This window comes from Hyla sarda, chromosome 1 (genome assembly GCF_029499605.1).
Source record: "Hyla sarda isolate aHylSar1 chromosome 1, aHylSar1.hap1, whole genome shotgun sequence".
NCBI classification, from domain to species: Eukaryota; Metazoa; Chordata; class Amphibia; order Anura; family Hylidae; genus Hyla; species Hyla sarda.
Window position 1 is genome coordinate 296,555,692 of NC_079189.1, and position 19,065 is coordinate 296,574,756.

Sequence of the window (19,065 nt, forward strand, 5' to 3'; positions counted from 1 at the left end):
CAGTGTTATAGGTCCCTATGGGAGCTATAACACTGCAAAAAAAAGTGAAAAAAAAAAGTGAATGAATATCATTTAACCCCTCCCCTAATAAAAGTTTGAATCCCTCCCCTTTTCCCATAAAAAAAACACAGTGTAAATAAAAATATATGGTATCACCGCGTGCGGAAATGTCCGAATTATAAAAATATATAATTAATTAAACCGCTCAGTTAATGGCGTGCGCGGAAAAAAAGTCCAAAATAGTGCATTTTTGGTCACTTTTTATATCATTTAAAAATGAATAAAAAGCGATCAATAAGTCCTATCAATGTAAAAATGGTACCGTTAAAAACTTCAGATCACGGTGCAAAAAATGAGCCCTCATACCGCCCCATACACGGAAAAATAAAAAAGTTATAGGGGTCAGAAGATGACAATTTTAAACGTATAAATTTTCCTGCATGTAGTTATGATTTTTGCCAGAAGTACGACAAAATCAAACCTATATAAGTAGGGTATCATTTTAATCGTATGGAGATAAGGTGTCATTTTTACCTAAAAATGTACTACGTAGAAACGGAAGCCCCCAAAAGTTACAAAACAGCGGGTTTTTTTTCAATTTTGTCGCACAATGATTTTTTTTTTCCGTTTCACCGTAGATTTTTGGGCAAAATGACTGACGTCATTACAAAGTAGAATTGGTGGCGCAAAAAATAAGCAATCATATGGATTTTTAGGTGCAAAATTGAAAGAGTTATGATTTTTTAAAGGCAAGGAGCAAAAAACGAAAATGCAAAAACGGAAAAACCCCCGGTCCTTAAGGGGTTTAACCCCTTAAGGACCCGGGCTTTTTCCGTTTTTTCATTTTCAATTTTTCCTCCTTAACTATAAAAAATCATAACTCTTAAAAATGTTCACCTCAAAATTATATATAATGGCTTAATTTTTGCGTCACTAATTCTACTTTGTAATGACATTAGTCATTTTACCCAAAAATCTACGGTGAAACGGGAAAAAAAAAATCAATGTGCGACAAAATTGATGAAAAAACACTATTTTGTAAGTTTTGGGGGCTTCTGTTTTTACGCAGTACATTTTTTGTCAAAAATGATACCTTATCTTTATTCTGTAGGTCCATACGGTTAAAATGATACCCTACTTGTATAGGTTTGAATTTGTATCACTTCCGAAAAAAATCATGAATACATGCAGGAAAATTTATACGTTTAAAATGGTCATCTTTTGACCCCTATAACTTTTTATTTTTCTATGTTCAGGGCGCTTTGAGGACTCATTTTTTGCGCCGTCATCTGAAGTTTTTAGCGGTACCATTTTTGTTCTGATCAGACTTTTTGATCACTTTTTATTCACTTTTTTGTGGTATAAAAAGTGATCAAAAATGCGCTATTTTGGACTTTGGAATTTTTTTGCGCGTACGCCATTGAACGAGCGGTTTAAAAAGCGATATATTTTTATAATTCAGACATTTCCGCACGCGGCGATACCACATATGTTTATTTTTATTATTATATACATAATGTTTTTTTTATTTTTGGAAATGCCGGGTGATTCAAACTTTTATTAGGGGAAGGGATAATTGAAAGGGTTAATGATTTTTTGACACTTTTCTTATGCAATATTATAGCTCCTATAGGGGGCTATAACATTGCATTAACTGATCTTTTACACTGATTGATCCATCTCCATAGGAATGGATCAATCAGTGTTTTCGGCGATTGAATGCTCAAGCCTGGATCTCAGGCTTGAAGCATTCATTCGGCGATCGGACAGCACAGGAGAAGGTAAGAAGACCTCCTCCTGTGCTACAGCTGTTCGGGATGCCGCGATTATACCACGGCGATCCCGAACAGCTCCCTGAGCTAACCGGCAACTTTCACTTTTGTTTTTAGCTAAAGGGTTAATAGCGCGCGGCACGGCGATCAGTGCCGCGCGCTATTAGAGGCGGGTCCCGGCTTCACTATGACGCCGGGCCCGCCGCGATATGATGCAGGGTCACCGTGTGACCCCGCGTTATATCGCAGGACCGGGACTCATGACGTACGCATACGTCATGGGTCCTTAAGAGGTTAAAGGTGTATTTCATGCCAAAACTTTTTTTTATATATCAACTGGCTCTGGAAAGTTAAACAGATTTGTAAATTACTTCTATTAAAAAATCTTAATCCTTCCAATAGTTATTAGCTTCTGAAGTTGAGTTGTTGTTTTCTGTCTAATTGCTCTCTGATGATTCACGTCCCGGGAGCTGTGCAGTTCCTATGGGGATATTCTCCCATCATGCACAGCTCCCAGGACGTGACATCATCATTGAGCAGTTAGACAGAAAACTTCAGAAGCTAATAACTATTGGAAGGATTAAGATTTTTTTTATAGAAGTAATTTACAAATCTGTTTAACTTTCCGGAGCCAGTTGATATATATAAAAAAAGGTTTTGCCTGGAATATCCCTTTAAGGATTACCAATTTGTTATATAGTAGGCTTGCATAGAAGTTCTGAATAATAATAATAATTTTATTTATCTCCTTATGAACAATAGATGTATATTTGCATCCATTGCCCGCTCCTGTTATATGAAGCGCTCAAAGGAGCTGTGCGTGCTTCATACCCGGTGGGTCCCGGTTGCTATCAGCAACCAGGACCCACGCTTAATTCAGGACATCGCTGATCAGGCTGATGTTCGGTATTAACCCTTTAGACGCCGCAATCAAAGTTGATCCTTGCTACTTCAGCGGGCTGTTCTGGCCCACACGGTGAAATTGCGGCATCCCAAACATCTGAGAGGATGGCAGGAGGGCCCTTACCTGCCTCCTCGCCATTCAATCTGTCCTTCAATGCTCCAGTCAGCCTCAGCAGGATGGAGCAGTCGAGCACAGATAACACTGACCAATGCTATTATCGGCCGATAATCGCGATTTTGGACATTATCGGTATTGGCAATTACCTTGCCGATATGCCGATAATGCCCCGCCCCCCGCCAACCATCGCCGCTGCTGCCCCATTGCCTCCACCCCATCCTCTGCCCACATACCGCCACCGCTGCCCCATCGCCTCCCCCCATCCTCTGCCCACATATGGCCGCCCCATCGGCTCCCCCCATTCTCTGCCCACATACCGCCACCGCTGCCCCATCGCCTCCCCCATCCTCTGCCCATATGCCGCCGCCGCCCCATCGCCTCCCCCCATCCCGGTTGTTATAATTACCTGTTCCCGGGGGTCCGCGATCCTTCTGACTCCTGCGCTGTTGCTGTGTACTGCGTAATGACGAGTGATGTCCCACGACCCCAGGAGCCAGAAGGATCGCGGACCCCCGGGAACAGGTAATTTTAACAATGGGGATGGGGGGAGGCGATGGGGCGGCGGCGGTATGTGGGCAGAGGATGGGGGCGGCGGTATGTGGGCAGAGGATGGGGGGGCAACGGTATGTGGGCAGAGGATGGGGGGGCGGCGGTAAAAAATATAACATTAATTTAACTGCACGGCCAATGGCGTAGACGTAAAAAAAAAATCCAAAATAGCGCATTTTTGGTCACTTTCTATACCCCCAAAAAAATTATAAAGAGCGATCAAAAGCCCCATCAAAACAAAAATGGCACCGATAAAAAAACTTCAGATCACGACGCAAAAAATTAGCCCTCATACAGCCCCGTATTCGGAAAAATATAAAGTTATAGGGGTCAGAAGAGGACATTTTGTAAACATGCTAATCTTCATACAAATATAAACAAAATAAAACCTATATAAGTTGGGTATCATTTTATAGGAGAACTCCAGAACACAAAAATTGTCCTCCATACTGCCGGCAGAATAAAAACATAAATAGATACATACCTTCCTTCGCTCCCCTGGTGCCTCTAGTAACCCGCTCTGGTCTCCGCAGCGATCGGAATCCGCCGAATCGGAAGCCCTCAAAAGTTACAAAATATAAAAAAAAATTACATTTTGCCCCACAAAGATTTTTTTGTTTGGTTACGCCGTAGATTTTGTGGTGAAATGATTGATGTAATTTCAAAGTGCAATTGGTGGAACAAAAAACAAGCTCTCATATGGGTCTGTAGGTGGAAAATTGAAAGTTTTATGATTTTTAGAAGGTGAGGTAGTAACTACAAAAGTGCAAAAATGAAAAGGCTTACAGGGTTATATAGTGCCAACAGATTCCACAGCACTTTTGGGGTACAAATAAAGACAAGTATCAGACATAATATTACACAATAACTATTCAAATAGGAGTAAGGGCCGTGCTCACGACAGCTTATAGACTACGAGGAGTGGGGTTAAGAAAAAAGGCATAAAGTGTTATAATTGATACAATGGTCCAGACATATTTTATAAATAGGAAAGGTTACATAGAGGAGGGTGAACCAGTCACTAGCTAATCTCCGAATGTCTAAAGTGAATAGAGAGTAGGGGGAGACTGTCGAATATGCAGCTTCTGATATCGCCAAGACCTAGTATACAAAATTCTAAAGAAAACTGATATACCAATAAACAAATAAATAGTTTATGTGGAATGTGGATGTGGAAATCCTATCGCCCGACACCCGACACAAGTAGTTTTGGGCACGGGGCAGGTGAATTTTTCATAGATTTAGCCCTGTATCGGGCTAGCAGGGACACACCGACTTCCCCTTATTTTGTCTGTAATGTCGGTGTGAGGTGCAGGAGCCGGAGAGAGAGGACGTCCGGTGTGAGGTGAAAAATTCAAACCTTGTCGGTGAACAGAGAGTTCATGCGGCCTAGCTGCTATTGTGCCGGGACTACAGCTCTGATGTCCACTCATGGCCAGCTAAGGTGAGGAGGCCGAGAATGCAGGCGGCAGGAAGGGTGGTTGTATATGTAGGGTGTGAGTGTATGTGTGTATGTAATGTATGGTGTGAGTATGTGTGTATATGTAGGGTGTGAGTGGATGATGTGTGATGTGTGTATGATGTCTGTATGTGTGATGTGTGTATATATATGTAATGTATGGTGTGTGTATATGTAGGGTGTGAATTTATGTGTGATGTGTGTATGATGTCTGTGTATGTGTGTATGTAATGTATGGTGTGTGTGAGTGTAATGTAGGTGTGAGTGTGTGATGTGTGTATGATGTCTGTATGATGTCTGTGTATGTATGTAATGTATGGTTTGTGTATATGTAGGGTGTGAGTGTGTGCGATGTGTGTATGATGCCTGTCTGTGTGTGTGTGTGTGTGTATGTATGTAATGTATGATGTCTGTGTATGTGTGTATGAGGTCTGTGTATGTGTGATGTATGTAATGTATGATGTCTGTGTATGTGTGAATGGTGTCTGTATATGTGATGTGTGTGTATGTATGGTGTGAGTGTATGTGTGATGTGTGTATGTATGTGTGGCGTTAGGTGTGTATGATGTCTGTGTATGTGTGATGTATGTAATGTATGATGTCTGTGTATGTGTGAATGTATGATATGGGGGCAGTGAGCAGTGCATGTATGGTATGTGTATGTATGTATTGTATAGGGGCAGACTGACACGTCGGGCATTAGGGCAGTGCCCAAGGGGGGGGTCGCGCTGCTGCCTTTTGTGCCATTTAATTTTATTTATTTTTAGTGGCTACTGCCACCCGCACTAAATTGCACCCCCAGAATCCCGAACCCTTCAAACTCACCCGCCGACCAAGAGCCCAACGGATGCCTGCAAACACGCCCGAACCAAAACTACAACTTCCAGCATGTTACACCATAACCTCAAGTGTAGAACTATAAAGTGTAACATGCTGAGAGTTGTAGTTTTGGTTCGGGTCAGCTGCAGAGTCATAGGCTGTATCAGGGCATGCTGGGTGTTGTAGTTACTAACTGTAATTCCCAGTATTCCTTGACACAGACTATGGCTCTGCAGCTGACACGAACCAAAACTACAACTCCCAGCATGTTACACAATAACCTTAACTGTACTACTATACAGTGCAACATGCTGCAACACCCACAGAACCATAGGCTGTATCAGGGCATGCTGGGTGTTGTAGTTATCTAGTAACTAAATGCAACGTAAGGACACATAAATTAGAGTAAATAAAATGCACCATATAAACTGGAGAAGCAGAACAACCCCCCCCCCCCCCCCCCCCCAGTAACACAGCGCTGTTCAGTGTTTTCCAATGAAAAGACTCCATATATAAGTCCCTATGAAGACTGAAAAATAGTGATTAAAATATTTTAAAAAGTGCGTATATATGTGAATAAGCCCCTTTCCTAATAGTTTCCAATTTTCTTTAAATAAAAATAATGTACAAAAATAATCATAAGTGGTATAGCTGCATGTGGAAATGTCCAGACTATTAAAATAAAATGTTAATTAAACCGTACGTGAACGGTGTAAATGTAAAAAATAGTCCAGAATTGCTCATTTTTGGTCACTTCATATGAAATTTTTTTTATAAGGTGATCAAAAAGTTACATCTAGACTTTTCTGGTCTTGTCTCGGGCGTAAAAGCAGCTGTCACGATGCCGGCTGGCAGGAGGTGGATCCTCTGTGCCAGAGAGGGATTGGCGTGGACCGTGCTAGTGGACCGGTTCTAAGATACTACTGGTGTTCACCAGAGCCCGCCGCAAAGCGGTATGGTCTTGCTGCGGCGGTAGTAACCAGGTCGTATCCACTAGCAACGGCTCAACCTCTCTGACTGCTGAAGATAGGCGCGGTACAAGGGAGTAGACAAAAGCAAGGTCGGACGTAGCAGAAGGTCGGGGCAGGCAGCAAGGATCGTAGTCAGGGGCAACGGCAGGAGGTCTGGAACACAGGCTAGGAACACACAAGGGAACGCTTTCACTAGGCACAAGGGCAACAAGATCCGGCGAGGGAGTGCAGGGGAAGTGAGGTATACATAGGGAGTGCACAGGTGAACACACTAATTGGAACCACTGCGCCAATCAGTGGCGCAGTGGCCCTTTAAATCGCAGAGACCCGGCGCGCGCGCGCCCTAGGGAGCGGGGCCGCGCGCGCCGGGACAGGGCCGACGGAGAGCGAGTCAGGTACGGAAGCCGGGGTGCGCATCGCGAGCGGGCGCCACCCGCATCGCGAATCGCATCCCGGCTGGAGGCGGTATCGCAGCACACCCGGTCAGTGGATCTGACCGGGGCGCTGCCGTAGCGAGGATGTTGCGAGCGCTCCGGGGAGGAGCGGGGACCCGGAGCGCTCGGCGTAACAGGAGCTACAGCTCTCCCACCGCTAATAGCCTGGAATGCTGCGATCGCTGTGGCCGCTATTAAACCATTAGATCACCGGTGTCTAAGTTGACAGCAGTGTCTAAAGGATCTTATATCCATCCCTGGTGGTCTAGTGGGGGGGGGGGGGGAAATCAGACTATTTTGGTTGGAATGATTTTCTCTACCAGGACAAGTGGATTTTCTTGAGGGACAAGTAGATTGTGTTCCGCTTTAGTCCCTTGGACAAGTAATTTTTTTTTAATTTCCACACCCCTGCTCCTTACACTATTAAAATAGACCAATGAAATATTTTCTATTTAGTATTTAGATTTTCTTTAATTTAAGCCTTTAAGAGCTGCCAATTTTCATTTTGCATTTTCTTCTTCACTTTCTAAGAGGCATAACTCTTTTTACCATCTACAGAGGCGTATCAAGGCTTGTTTTTTTGCAAAACCAATGGTATGTTGTAGGGACAACTTTCATTTTAACATAAAATATACTTTTTGTTGTTTTTACACAGTCCACAATACAGTAAAACTGATTGTTTATTGTATGGGTCAATACAATCACAAAAACTGTAATAAACTTTTTTTTTACAAAATACTATGCTTAACCCCTTAACGACGCAGGACGTAAATGTATGTCCTGGTGAGCTGGTACTTAACGCACCAGGATGTACATTTACGTCCTATGCATAACCACGAGCACTGGAGCGATGCTCGCGTCATGCGCGGCAGGTCCCGGATGCTGATAGCAGCCAGGGACCCACCCGTAATGGCGGATATCCGCGATCGCGCAGATGTCCTCTATTAACCCCTCAGATGCCGTGATCAATACAGATCACGGCATCTGCAGCATCGCGGTACTTTAAATGGATGATCGGATCGCCCGTAGCGCTGCCGCGGTGATCCGATCATCCAGTATGGTGGCCGGAGGTCCCCTCACCTTGCTCCGGCCGTCTCCCTGGGTCTTCTGCTCTTGTCTGCAATCGAGCAGAACAGAGCAGAAGATGACCGATAGCACTGAACAGGATTAGCAATCAAATGATCGCTATAAATAGTCCCCTATGGGGACTATTAAAGTGTAAAAATAAAAGAAAAAAAGAAAAGTAAAAAAATTTGAAAAACCTCCTCCCCCAATAAAAACGTAAATTGTCCCATTTTCCCTATTTCACCACCAAAAAGTATAGAAAAAATCTTTTATATACATATTTGGTATCGCCGCGTGCGTAAATATCCCAACTATTAAAATAAAATGTTAATGATACCATACGGTGAACGGCATGAACGTAAAAAAAAAATAAGTCCAAAATAGCTGCTTTTATAACATTTTATTCCCAAAAAAATTTATGAAAAAAAGTATTAAAAGTTTTATATAAGCAAATATGGTATCAATAAAAAGTACAGATCACGGCGCAAAAAATGAGCCCTCATACGGCTGCTTATACGGAAAAATGTTATAGGTCTTCAAAATAGGGGGATTTTAAACGTACTAATTTGGTTAAACAGTTTGCGATTTTTTTTAAGTGCAACAGTAATAGAGAAGTATATTATCATTGGTATCATTTTAATCGTATTGACCCAGAGAATAAAGAACACATGTCATTTTTACCGTAAATTGTACGGCGTGAAAACGAAACCTTGCAAAATTTGCAAAATTGCGGTTTTCTTTTTAATTTCCCCATTCAAATAGTATTTTTTTTGGTTGCACCATACATTTTATGATAAAGTGAGTGATGGCATTACAACGTACAACTGGTCACGCAAAAAACAAGCCCTCATACTAGTCTGTGGATGAAAATATAAAAGAGTTATGATTTTTTGAAGGCGATAAGGAAAAAAACGAAAACGTAAAAATAAAATTGTCTGAGTCCTTAAGGCCCAAATGGGCTGAGTCCTTAAGGGGTTAAAATTGCGTTTTTCTGACCACTCTAACCTTTTTTTTTTTGTCTATATGGCTGTCTTTGCACCGTGATCTGTAGCCTTTTTTTTTTTTTTAAATAATTGATGTCTCCAAAAATCAGTAATCCTGGCACTTTTGTTTATGTCATCCACTGCTGCGGCACCCCAGTCATCCGGTGCACGGAGCGAACTTCGCTCCGCACCGGATGACTAGCGATGCAGTACCAGAGGCTCGTAACATCATGCCCACCTCATGACATCACGCCCTCCCTCTCAATGCAAGTCCACCACGCCCCTCCCATAGACTTCCATTGAGGGGGCATTGAGTGACATCACGAGGGGGCCTGGCGTCGCAGCCGGTGTTCTAAACGAATCAAAAACATCATTCCTAGCTGGATTTAACAATAATCCCCATTTCTAGCGTTGAGAGTAAAAGTCAAATAGGTATTTTATGCCAAGTTACCTGTATTTTCTGTGTTTAATCAAAAACACAGCATTTTTGGCTGGGTTTAACAAAAGTTTTAATTTCTAGCATTGAGAGTTAGAGTGGAATAGGCCTTTTACGTTGCATTACCTGTTTTTTCTGGGTTTAATCAAAAACATAACTTTTCTAGCTGGATTTAGAAGGAAACAGACTGCAAGATCACCCGCACTATCCTGACTATACAGGTATATAGTGTAGGTTCAAAGACCAAAAAGAAGAAAGAGTTCGCTCACCTACTCCCATGAACAAAATCACGAACCCCCGCTGGTCCAGGTGCTGTCATGGCGTTGCTGCTGCAAACAAGGTAGAAAGAGAAACAGGCTTCACTCACTCAGGAGCATGGGATTCTAAGCACTTCTGGACACCAGCATCAGTAAAATACAAAAGCTTTATTTCTTTCTTCAATATAAAAACATGATAGAGGTACAAATTGTGGTAACAACAGACCGATGTGTTTCGGCAAACAAAAGCCTTTTTCAAGGTCCTCACTGGGAGAAAAGAAATAATAATAATAATAATTATATATATATATATATATATATATATATACAAAAAAAGAGGATTGCAGCAGCACACATTGGTCAAAAAAATTGAGGCTCTTAGCGCACTTTTTGATCAAAACGTGTCCCCCATCCACCACGGGGAGGTGGCCTCATTTAGGATGGGAACCTAGCACAAATTCTGAGCCTAAAACTATCCACTCACCTCTGCTGGGCATATAGCCTCTGACTGGGTGACATGCTGGATCCATTTAAAACTCCACCTGTGAGAAAAGGGGAGGGGTGCACAGCTAAAGAGGGTGCCATTTCCCCCTGAATTGTACACACAAGAAAAAAGAAAGATAGCCGGCACAACAGCCTAATACACGGGTGCACACTGCCATGGCATCAGAGTATACAAAAAAAGAGGATTGCAGCAGCACACATTGGTCAAAAAAATTGAGGCTCTCTTTTTTTGACCAATGTGTGCTGCTGCAATCCTCTTTTTTTGTATACTCTGATGCCATGGCAGTGTGCACCCGTGTATTAGGCTGTTGTGCCGGCTATCTTTCTTTTTTCTTGTGTGTACAATTCAGGGGGTAATGGCACCCTGTTTAGCTGTGCACCCCTCCCCCTTTCTCACAGGTGGAGTTTTAAATGGATCCAGCATGTTACCCAGTCAGAGGCTATATGCCCAGCAGAGGTGAGTAGATAGTTGAGTGTTAGGCTCAGAATTTGTGCTAGGTTCCCATCCTAAATGAGGCCACCTCCCCGTGGTGGATGGGGGACACGTTTTGATCAAAAAGTGCGCTAAGAGCCTCAATTTTTTTGACCAATGTGTGCTGCTGCAATCCTCTTTTTTTGTATACTCTGATGCCATGGCAGTGTGCACTCGTGTATTAGGCTGTTGTGCCGGCTATCTTTCTTTTTTTCTTGTGTATATATATATATATATATATATAGTCACGTATGGACAGGGAAGGGGTGCTCCCCTATCCCTGAATACTTATGTAACTGCCCTAATCAACAGGTGAGACACAGTCAAAAAGTCAAAACATCAAACTACAAAACTGACAAGAGGTTGGGAAAGGCTGGAGGCACACAGCTAACAAAAAACAAACCTAAACACGCACACACAAATATACGTAGTCAGAGGGCCGAGTCAAAACCTGGAGAGCACGAAGTACAGTAACAAAGGGAAGTCAAAAGCCAAGCCAAACGTCACAAAACCAGAATAAACAGAATGAGTACAGACAAAGCTAGGTAAGTAACTAGGAACTATCACAAGCAGAGAATAACTGAAAAGGGCCTCCTTATATATGCATGAGCTGCAAACAGGAGGACACTATTTGGCTCAGCAAGCTAAACCACACCCAGGAGTACAACAACAGGGCTAGAAATCATTAACCCTATGGGTTTGGCAGAACCAGTCCTCATATATATATATATATATATATATATATATATATATATATATTGTTCCAATTTGCTATTATACTCTACTTTTACTTATGGTTTGCTTCCACGTCACACTTCACTCATGGTCTATTCAAACCACATAGCTATCAATATGCAACTTTATTGGGACGGGGCTTTTTCAATACTACTCAGGGTGTTTGCGATTCAAATCTCGTTCTGAGTGTCTATCCACTAATTAGCGTATACCGTATTTATCGGGGTATACCACGCACTGGCCTATAACACGCACCCTCATTTTACCAAGGATATTTTTACCCAAATATCCATGGTAAAATGAGGGTGCGTGTGTGTGCACGTGTATACCCCGATACACCCCCAGGAAAGGCAGGGGGAGAGAGGCCGTCGCTGCCCGCTTCTCTTCCCCTGCCTTTCCTGGGGTCTAGAGCCCTGCTGCCGCCGCTTCTCTCCCACTGGCTATCTGCGCCGCTGCCCGTTCTCTCCCCCTGACTATCGTGCCGGCACCCCATTGCCGGCGCCGATAGCCAGGGGGAGAGAAGCGGCGCCGCTGCCCCATTGCCGGCGCCGCTTCTCTCCCCCTGGCTATCGGCGCCGGCAATGGGGTGCCGGCACGATAGTCAGGGGGAGAGAACGGGCAGCCGCGCCGATAGCCAGGGGGAGAGAAGGGCCGGCAGCAGGGCTCTAGACCCCAGAGCAGGCAGGGGCAGAGAAGCCGGCAGCGCTGGCTGTCTCTGCACCTGCAAAGCCGCAGCAGTTCATTGATTTAAAGCGCCCGCTTTAAATCATTGAACTGCAGCGGCCTATCGGCGTATAACACGCACATAGACTTTAGGCTAAAAAATTTTCCCTAAAAAGTGCGTGTTATACGCCGATAAATACGGTACTTTACTGCTGAGCTTATAACAATGTTACAAAACAATTCCCATAGTGTGATATTTTATTTACATACCTAGGTATTTAAATTCTATCATGAACTGATTAATACCTCTAATGCCCAAACCCCAATACCTATTAATATGTGGGTTCCTCATATTTTTCAGACATTCAGGCCAGAATTAATATTATTATTATTATTATTCTTTTTAGTTTACAGATTTACATATACAGTGGTCCCTCAACATACAATGGTAATTCATTCCAAATGAACCATAGTTAGTTGAAACCATCGTATGTTGAGGGAGCCGTGCAATGGAAAGTATAGGAAGTTATACTCACCTGTCCCCGCCGCTCCGGACCGTCACCGCTGCCCTGGATGTCACCCTCCATCGCTGTCGCTGCGTCCCTGGGGTGTCCCCGCTGCTCCGGACCGTCTCTGCTGCCTGGGATTGTCGCTCTTCATCGCCGTCATCACATCATCCTATTGGATGACGGGACGGCGTGCGCGGCGACGTGATGACGACGAAGGAGAGCGACGGCGATGCAGGGGATCCTGAAGAGGACGGTCCGGAGCGCTGGGGACAGGTGAGTGATCATCACCGGAGCACACGGGGCACCTTAAACGGCTATCCGACGGCAGCTGAAGCAGCCTGCACTGCCAGATAGCCGTTTATGCGATGGCCCCGACATGTAAAAGCATCATACGATGCCTGAGAGGCCATCGTATGTTGAAATAATCATATGCCGGGGCAATCGTAGGTCAGGGGGTAACTGTATACAGTTTGGAATAAATACTGTTGATACTAATTAGAGGGAATTCTTTTAGTTAAGCATATATAAGAAATACAGTCATTTAACCCCTTTGGTCTTACTGATTTCATTCTATAAGTACAAAAGGCATCTCGCTGCAATAGGATTTTATCCCAATTGCCTCCACTTTTTGGCGGGGGTACCAAAAAGTTCCCTTGTGCAATTGTCATGTCATAATGCAAAATAACTTCCTACTTGGGTTTCTCTGGCATGTATTATGTCTCCAATATGTTCCTGCAGTCGTTTCTTTAGTGGTCTAAGTTATTCCCACATAATTTAAAGGGGTAATCCAGGAGTTTTTTTTTATTTGACTATGCTACAGGGGCCCTAAAGTTAGTGTAGTTCACAATTTAGTGTCTGTGATGGTTTTCTCACAATTCCTATGATTTTCACCCCAATATTTATTTTTTACAGCATACAAAATGACTGTTGTCTCAGATTTTTCCCAGGTTGCAATGACCTGACTCACTAGTCAGCTGATGACAAGGAGCCTGTCAACTTCAATAGGTGGAGTGATCGCTTGGTGGGAGAGAGATCAAACTGCAACTAATGCAACAGCTGTAGGCACCCTGATAGAAAACCACAGATCTTTGAATGGATGCAGCTCATTTATGTTTCAGTGGGTGGGTGGCTAATATGAGCGAGGGAGGAAAATTGAATTGTGGGATTTGTCGTAAAAAAAAAAAAAAAAAAAAGAAAAGTCAAACAGTAAATACCAGTTCACAAAAAGCTAGCCACAGTATTATGGTAATCTCACAACATAGCCATTTAGCCCCAAGATAAGTGCAGATCCTTCCTAAGCATATCCATTACTGTCTGCCAGGTATGTACTAAAATCATCTTATGGTGGATAACCCCTTTGTGACGGACTGACTCCGCCAAAAGTGACTTCTCCTTCTGGATGACAAGCCCCCAGCATATCACAGGCAATATACCCAGGCAGAACTAGAGATTATTGCATCCTTGTATCCAAAGAACCAGGCAACACCAGTCTTCAGGTATAAAATCAGAACTCCTTTATTGTGGAACAAGTGTCTTCTTTTATAGGAAGGACATCACAGGGGGAAGGGTCAGTAAAGACCATACAGGTGACAGCGAGTCTGCCTTGAGTGCAAAAGGCGGAGGTGTGCAGAAGTCGGACTGTGTGCAAAATGTGGACCGTGTGCAAAAGGTGTATTGTGTAAAGGAGGTGGACCGTGTGCAAAAGGTCGACAGTGTGCAAAAGGTAGACCATGTGCAAAAAGGTGTATTGTGCACAGAAAGTGGACCGTGTGCAGAAAGTGTATAAAAACAGTAAATAAAAGTATTTTAACTCTGAGCTTTATGTCACTAGACAACATCAACTGAGGGGTACAAATAGCGATGTCCCAAAGTCCATCCAAGTAGGTAGGGTGACTCTAGGATCCATCACAGTGCTCCCCCCTAATAAAACGGCAGACCCGGTGCGATCCCAACAGATCCACTTGGGGCTGTCCGGGCTTCAACCACCAGACGCAGTTGTCCTGGTCCTCCTCTTGGTTGGGGTGAAGCTTACTGGGGCTCCCCTCAAAAAAAAATTCTGCTTTTCCTCCCCGGCCGGGGGGGGGGGGGGCTGGGGGAGGCCTGGGCTGGCCCATAGTCTGTGGGAAGGAGGCTAGCTTCCAAGCCCCTCCCAAGCAACCTTTCCCAAAGGAAAACTCCATCTGTCACCAGTTGAAGGGGCAGGGGGCCGACTGCTTTCTCACTCGGTTGCAATATCTGCCACTGAGTAGCCGCACCGACTGTGCCAGCCCCTGTAATGTTCCACATCCACTGGGGATCTGGGTCAACCGTCTGGGATCCTGACTGGACTGATGCAGGGACCACAGTCCCATCTGTAACTGCAGACCTGCCGGCAGTCTTCAGTGCTAGGCAGATTGTAGCAAAACTCTGCCCTGATGCCGGCACTTCAGCCGGAGAAGTGATCACTAGGTGGAGAGGAAGGTCGACTACCTTCTCACCTGTTTGCAATGTCTGGCCTTGGGGAGGTAAACCGACCACACCATCTCCCAATATGGAATTCTGCAGCAGCGACCAACTGTGCTTTCACCAGTACCGTTAAACAGCCACTGGGGATCCAGGCCGACTGCCTGCGATCCCGGCTGTACCAGTGTAGGGATCACGGTTCCCTCTGTAGCTGCAGTATTCGTTGTTGAGCAGAGTATAGTAGGACTCTGCCCTGAAGCCGGCGCTTCAGCCGGGGCTGTACTCAGTAGGTGGAGAGGGAGGTCAACTGCCTCCTCACCTGGTTTCAACCTCTTGCGCTGGGGAGATGAGCCGACCGCTCCATCTCCCGGCGTAAATTTCTCCATCTGGGGAGCCGCACCGTCTGTGCTTGCTCCTGTGCTGTTAAACAGTCTCTGTGGATCCAGGCCAACTGCCTGCGATCCAGGGTGGACTGGTACAGGGATCACTGACCCCTCTGTAGCTGTAGAGCTGGCACTGATGTCTGATGCTGGACAGAGTGTAGAACTCAGCCCTAATGCCAGGGCTTCCACCCTGTTGTTCTGACCGGATACTGCTAGAGCGTCGCGGTCCGGTGTGCAATCCAGGGGAAGGGGAAGACAGAGACCAGCCGTCTCATCTGTGCTGGTTTCCTCTGCTGTACATGGCTCATGACCGTAGAAATCCCCCTCAAACAAGGACAGGTAGTCTTCCTCGAGGTACCATTCCTGATACGTCAGCCAAGATAGATCCGGTTCCAGGTCTGGCACCTCCGACTGCGTCAACATCTCTCTCCGCTTGTCCTGGATGTCCCAGATTTTGTATGCCTCGGTACGGCCAAAGTCGTACCGCTCCTTGAATGCATCCCACAATAGACCAGGCCAGCCGAAGTCTGTCCCTTCCGGAGAACAGGCTGTGTTTGGCTCCGACTGCCTGCAGCTTGCCCACCAGTACAGGGCACGGTAATGAGCCTCGAGCTCCATTTCTTTCTGCACCAATCTGTGCAACTCAACCATTTAGCCGCCCATGGGTTGCTCTCTGAGGTAGCGAAGCAGCAAATGGACCTGTTCCCTGAAGCGCTGTTCTGGGGTGGGCAGGGCTTGTGCTCGGCTTCTCACCGACTCCTCAAGAACAACTTCCCAAATCTGCAAGCGAATTAAGGCTCTCTCTTGCATGGACATCTCTTCCATGGCATACTGCAGCTTCACTATACGGAGTTGTGTCAGCTGTGTAAGGACCCTTTAACTATTATTACAGTAGCATAATGGGCAAACAGAGCCACCTTCCACAATATGAACGAGAGACACTAAGGAAAAAGATGAGCTAAGTGGAATACCTATTTATGTGCCTGCAAAAGGGTTAAATATTGCACGTAGCACACAGCACTTTGTTTATGATTATGCTGCTAATGGGACAAACACTACAATAACTTACAGTAAAAGAAATACGAAGTGGTTAATATAAGTAAAAGTAAAAGTTGAGTTTAATAGCAAATGGGAACAATATATATATATATATATATATATATATATATATATATATATACACATAACTGCTTGTAAACCACTATTGATATTAGCCTGTGTGGTAAAGAATGCACACTAAAGTATGCAATTTTGCTGGATGGTAGAAAACACATGAAATATTTGAGATGTGTACATCACTGACTGATCCCCAGACAATGTATATATAACATAACATAAACAGGTGATGTGGTCTTTCACTAGAGGGACGAGTGTTGTGAATAAAAGGATAGAGGATAACATTTCTGATTGCGGGGGGTTCAGCCGTGGGGGCTCCCAGCGATCTCCGAGCCGGCGTTGGGATCATGGAAGCCTGGGGCTTCTGTGATCATGACGTCACACCATGCCCCCTCTATTTATGTCTATGGGAGGGGGCGTGACGGCTAGTACACAGCCATCACGCCTCTTCCCATAGACGTGAATGGAGGGGGTTTGGTGGCTGTGTTCGCCAGTCATCCGACAATGCATGGAGTTCGCTTCATGCACCAGATGACTGGGGTGCCACGGCAGAGATCGCGGGGCTTATCATTTTTGCAAAGGTTAGATGGAGAAAATTTGTAACCCAATTTCTAACAAGTGTGGAAATATCCCATATGTGAATGTGAAGTGCTGTGTGGGCGCATAACAGGAGTAAAAAAAGAAGGAGCGACATTAGGCTTTTGGAGAAAGGATTGGGCTGGAATGGAAGTCAGGCGCCGTGTCAGGTTACAAAGCCCCATTGATGCCAGAACAGTGAAAAACCCCTACAGTGCTTATTGTGTGTTTTGTCTAACCAATCATTTATTTGTGTAGTTTTAGAGAAGTGGCCCCCTTGTGTATTTTTTGTCCAAATGGCCATAGGTTGCATCTTTATGTTAGTTAATAGGGTATTAGCTGATATTGTATGGATACACTGGTGGTGCATATTGCAGCTATGTTTAGCATACAGTATACTGTTATATAAAGGAAATATATCATCACTGGTTCTGCATACCTAGAATGGGTGTTTTTTTTCTTTTTTTTAATATTTTTTTCATAATTTTTCTTTTTTACACTATCTTTCAATTTTTAGCCCAATTTAATACACTTGCATCACATTTAACACACTTGCACACATCAGGCCAAATTTTACATTTGTTATCTATTCACATAGAATTTGCGTATATATTTTTTTCTGCATAAATAATCGTTTACATGTTGCCTAAGGAGGACAGAAAGGTTCGGTGGAGGAGGACAGAGAGGTTCGGCGGAGGAGGACAGAGAAGTTTGGGGGAAGAGGACAGAGAGGTTCGGCGGAGGACAGAGAGGTTCGGCGGAAGAGGACAGAGAGGTTCGGCGGAAGAGGACAGAGAGGTTCGGTGGAAGAGGACAGGGAGGTTCGGCGGAAGAGGACAGAGGTTTGGCGGAGGAGGACAGAGAGGTTCGGCGGAGGACAGAGAGGTTTGGTGGAGGAGGACAGCTGTGTCTGGAGGGGACTGAGGGGTCTGGAGGAGGACAGTGAGGTTCTGTGGAGGAGGACAGAGAGGTTCGGTGGAAGAGGACAGAGAGGTTTGGCGGAGGAGGACAGAGAGGTTCGGCGGAGGAGGACAGAGAGGTTCGGCGGAAGAGGACAGAGAGGTTCAGCGGAAGAGGACACAGTGCTTATTGTGTGTTTTGTCTAACCTATCATTTATTTGTGTAGTTTTAGAGAAGTGGCCCCCTTGTGTATTTTTTGTCCCTATGGCCATAGGTTGCATCTTTATGTTAGTTAATAGGGTATTAGCTGATATTGTATGGATACACTGGTGGTGCATATTGCAGCTATGTTTAGCATACAGTATACTGTTATATAAAGGAAATATATCATCACTGGTTCTGCATACCTAGAATGGGTGTTTTTTTTCTTTTTTTTAATATTTTTTTCATAATTTTTCTTTTTAACACTATCTTTCAATTTTTAGCCCAATTTAATACACTTGCATCACATTTAACACACTTGCACACATCAGGCCAAATTTTACATTTGTTATCTATTCACATAGAATTTGCGTATATATTTTTTTCTGCATAAATAATCGTTTACATGTTGCCTAAGGAGGACAGAAAGGTTCGGTGGAGGAGGACAGAGAGGTTCAGCGGAGGAGGACAGAGAAGTTTGGCGGAAGAGGACAGAGAGGTTCGGCGGAGGACAGAGAGGTTCGGCGGAAGAGAACAGAGAGGTTCGACGGAAGAGGACAGAGAGGTTCGGTGGAAGCGGACAGGGAGGTTCGGCGGAAGAGGACAGAGGTTTGGCGGAGGAGGACAGAGAGGTTCGGCGGAGGACAGAGAGGTTTGGTGGAGGAGGACAGCTGTGTCTGGAGGGGACTGAGGGGTCTGGAGGAGGACAGTGAGGTTCTGTGGAGGAGGACAGAGAGGTTCGGTGGAAGAGGACAGAGAGGTTCGGCGGAGGAGGACAGAGAGGTTCGGCGGAAGAGG

General features: G+C 44.6%; 1 protein-coding gene across 3 annotated transcripts in view; it reads right to left on the bottom strand.

Moving 5' to 3' along the window:
• FSTL3 (follistatin like 3) overlaps positions 1 to 19,065 on the bottom strand; it is a 256,859-nt gene that overhangs the window by 235,048 nt on the left and 2,746 nt on the right. For 2 of the 3 annotated variants that reach the window (XM_056518017.1, XM_056518015.1), the window contains exon 2: positions 9,779 to 9,838. The gene's annotated coding sequence lies outside the window, so the exon portion shown is untranslated. The remainder of the gene's footprint in view (positions 1 to 9,778; positions 9,839 to 19,065) is intronic. The other variant, XM_056518016.1, reaches the window with a different exon arrangement.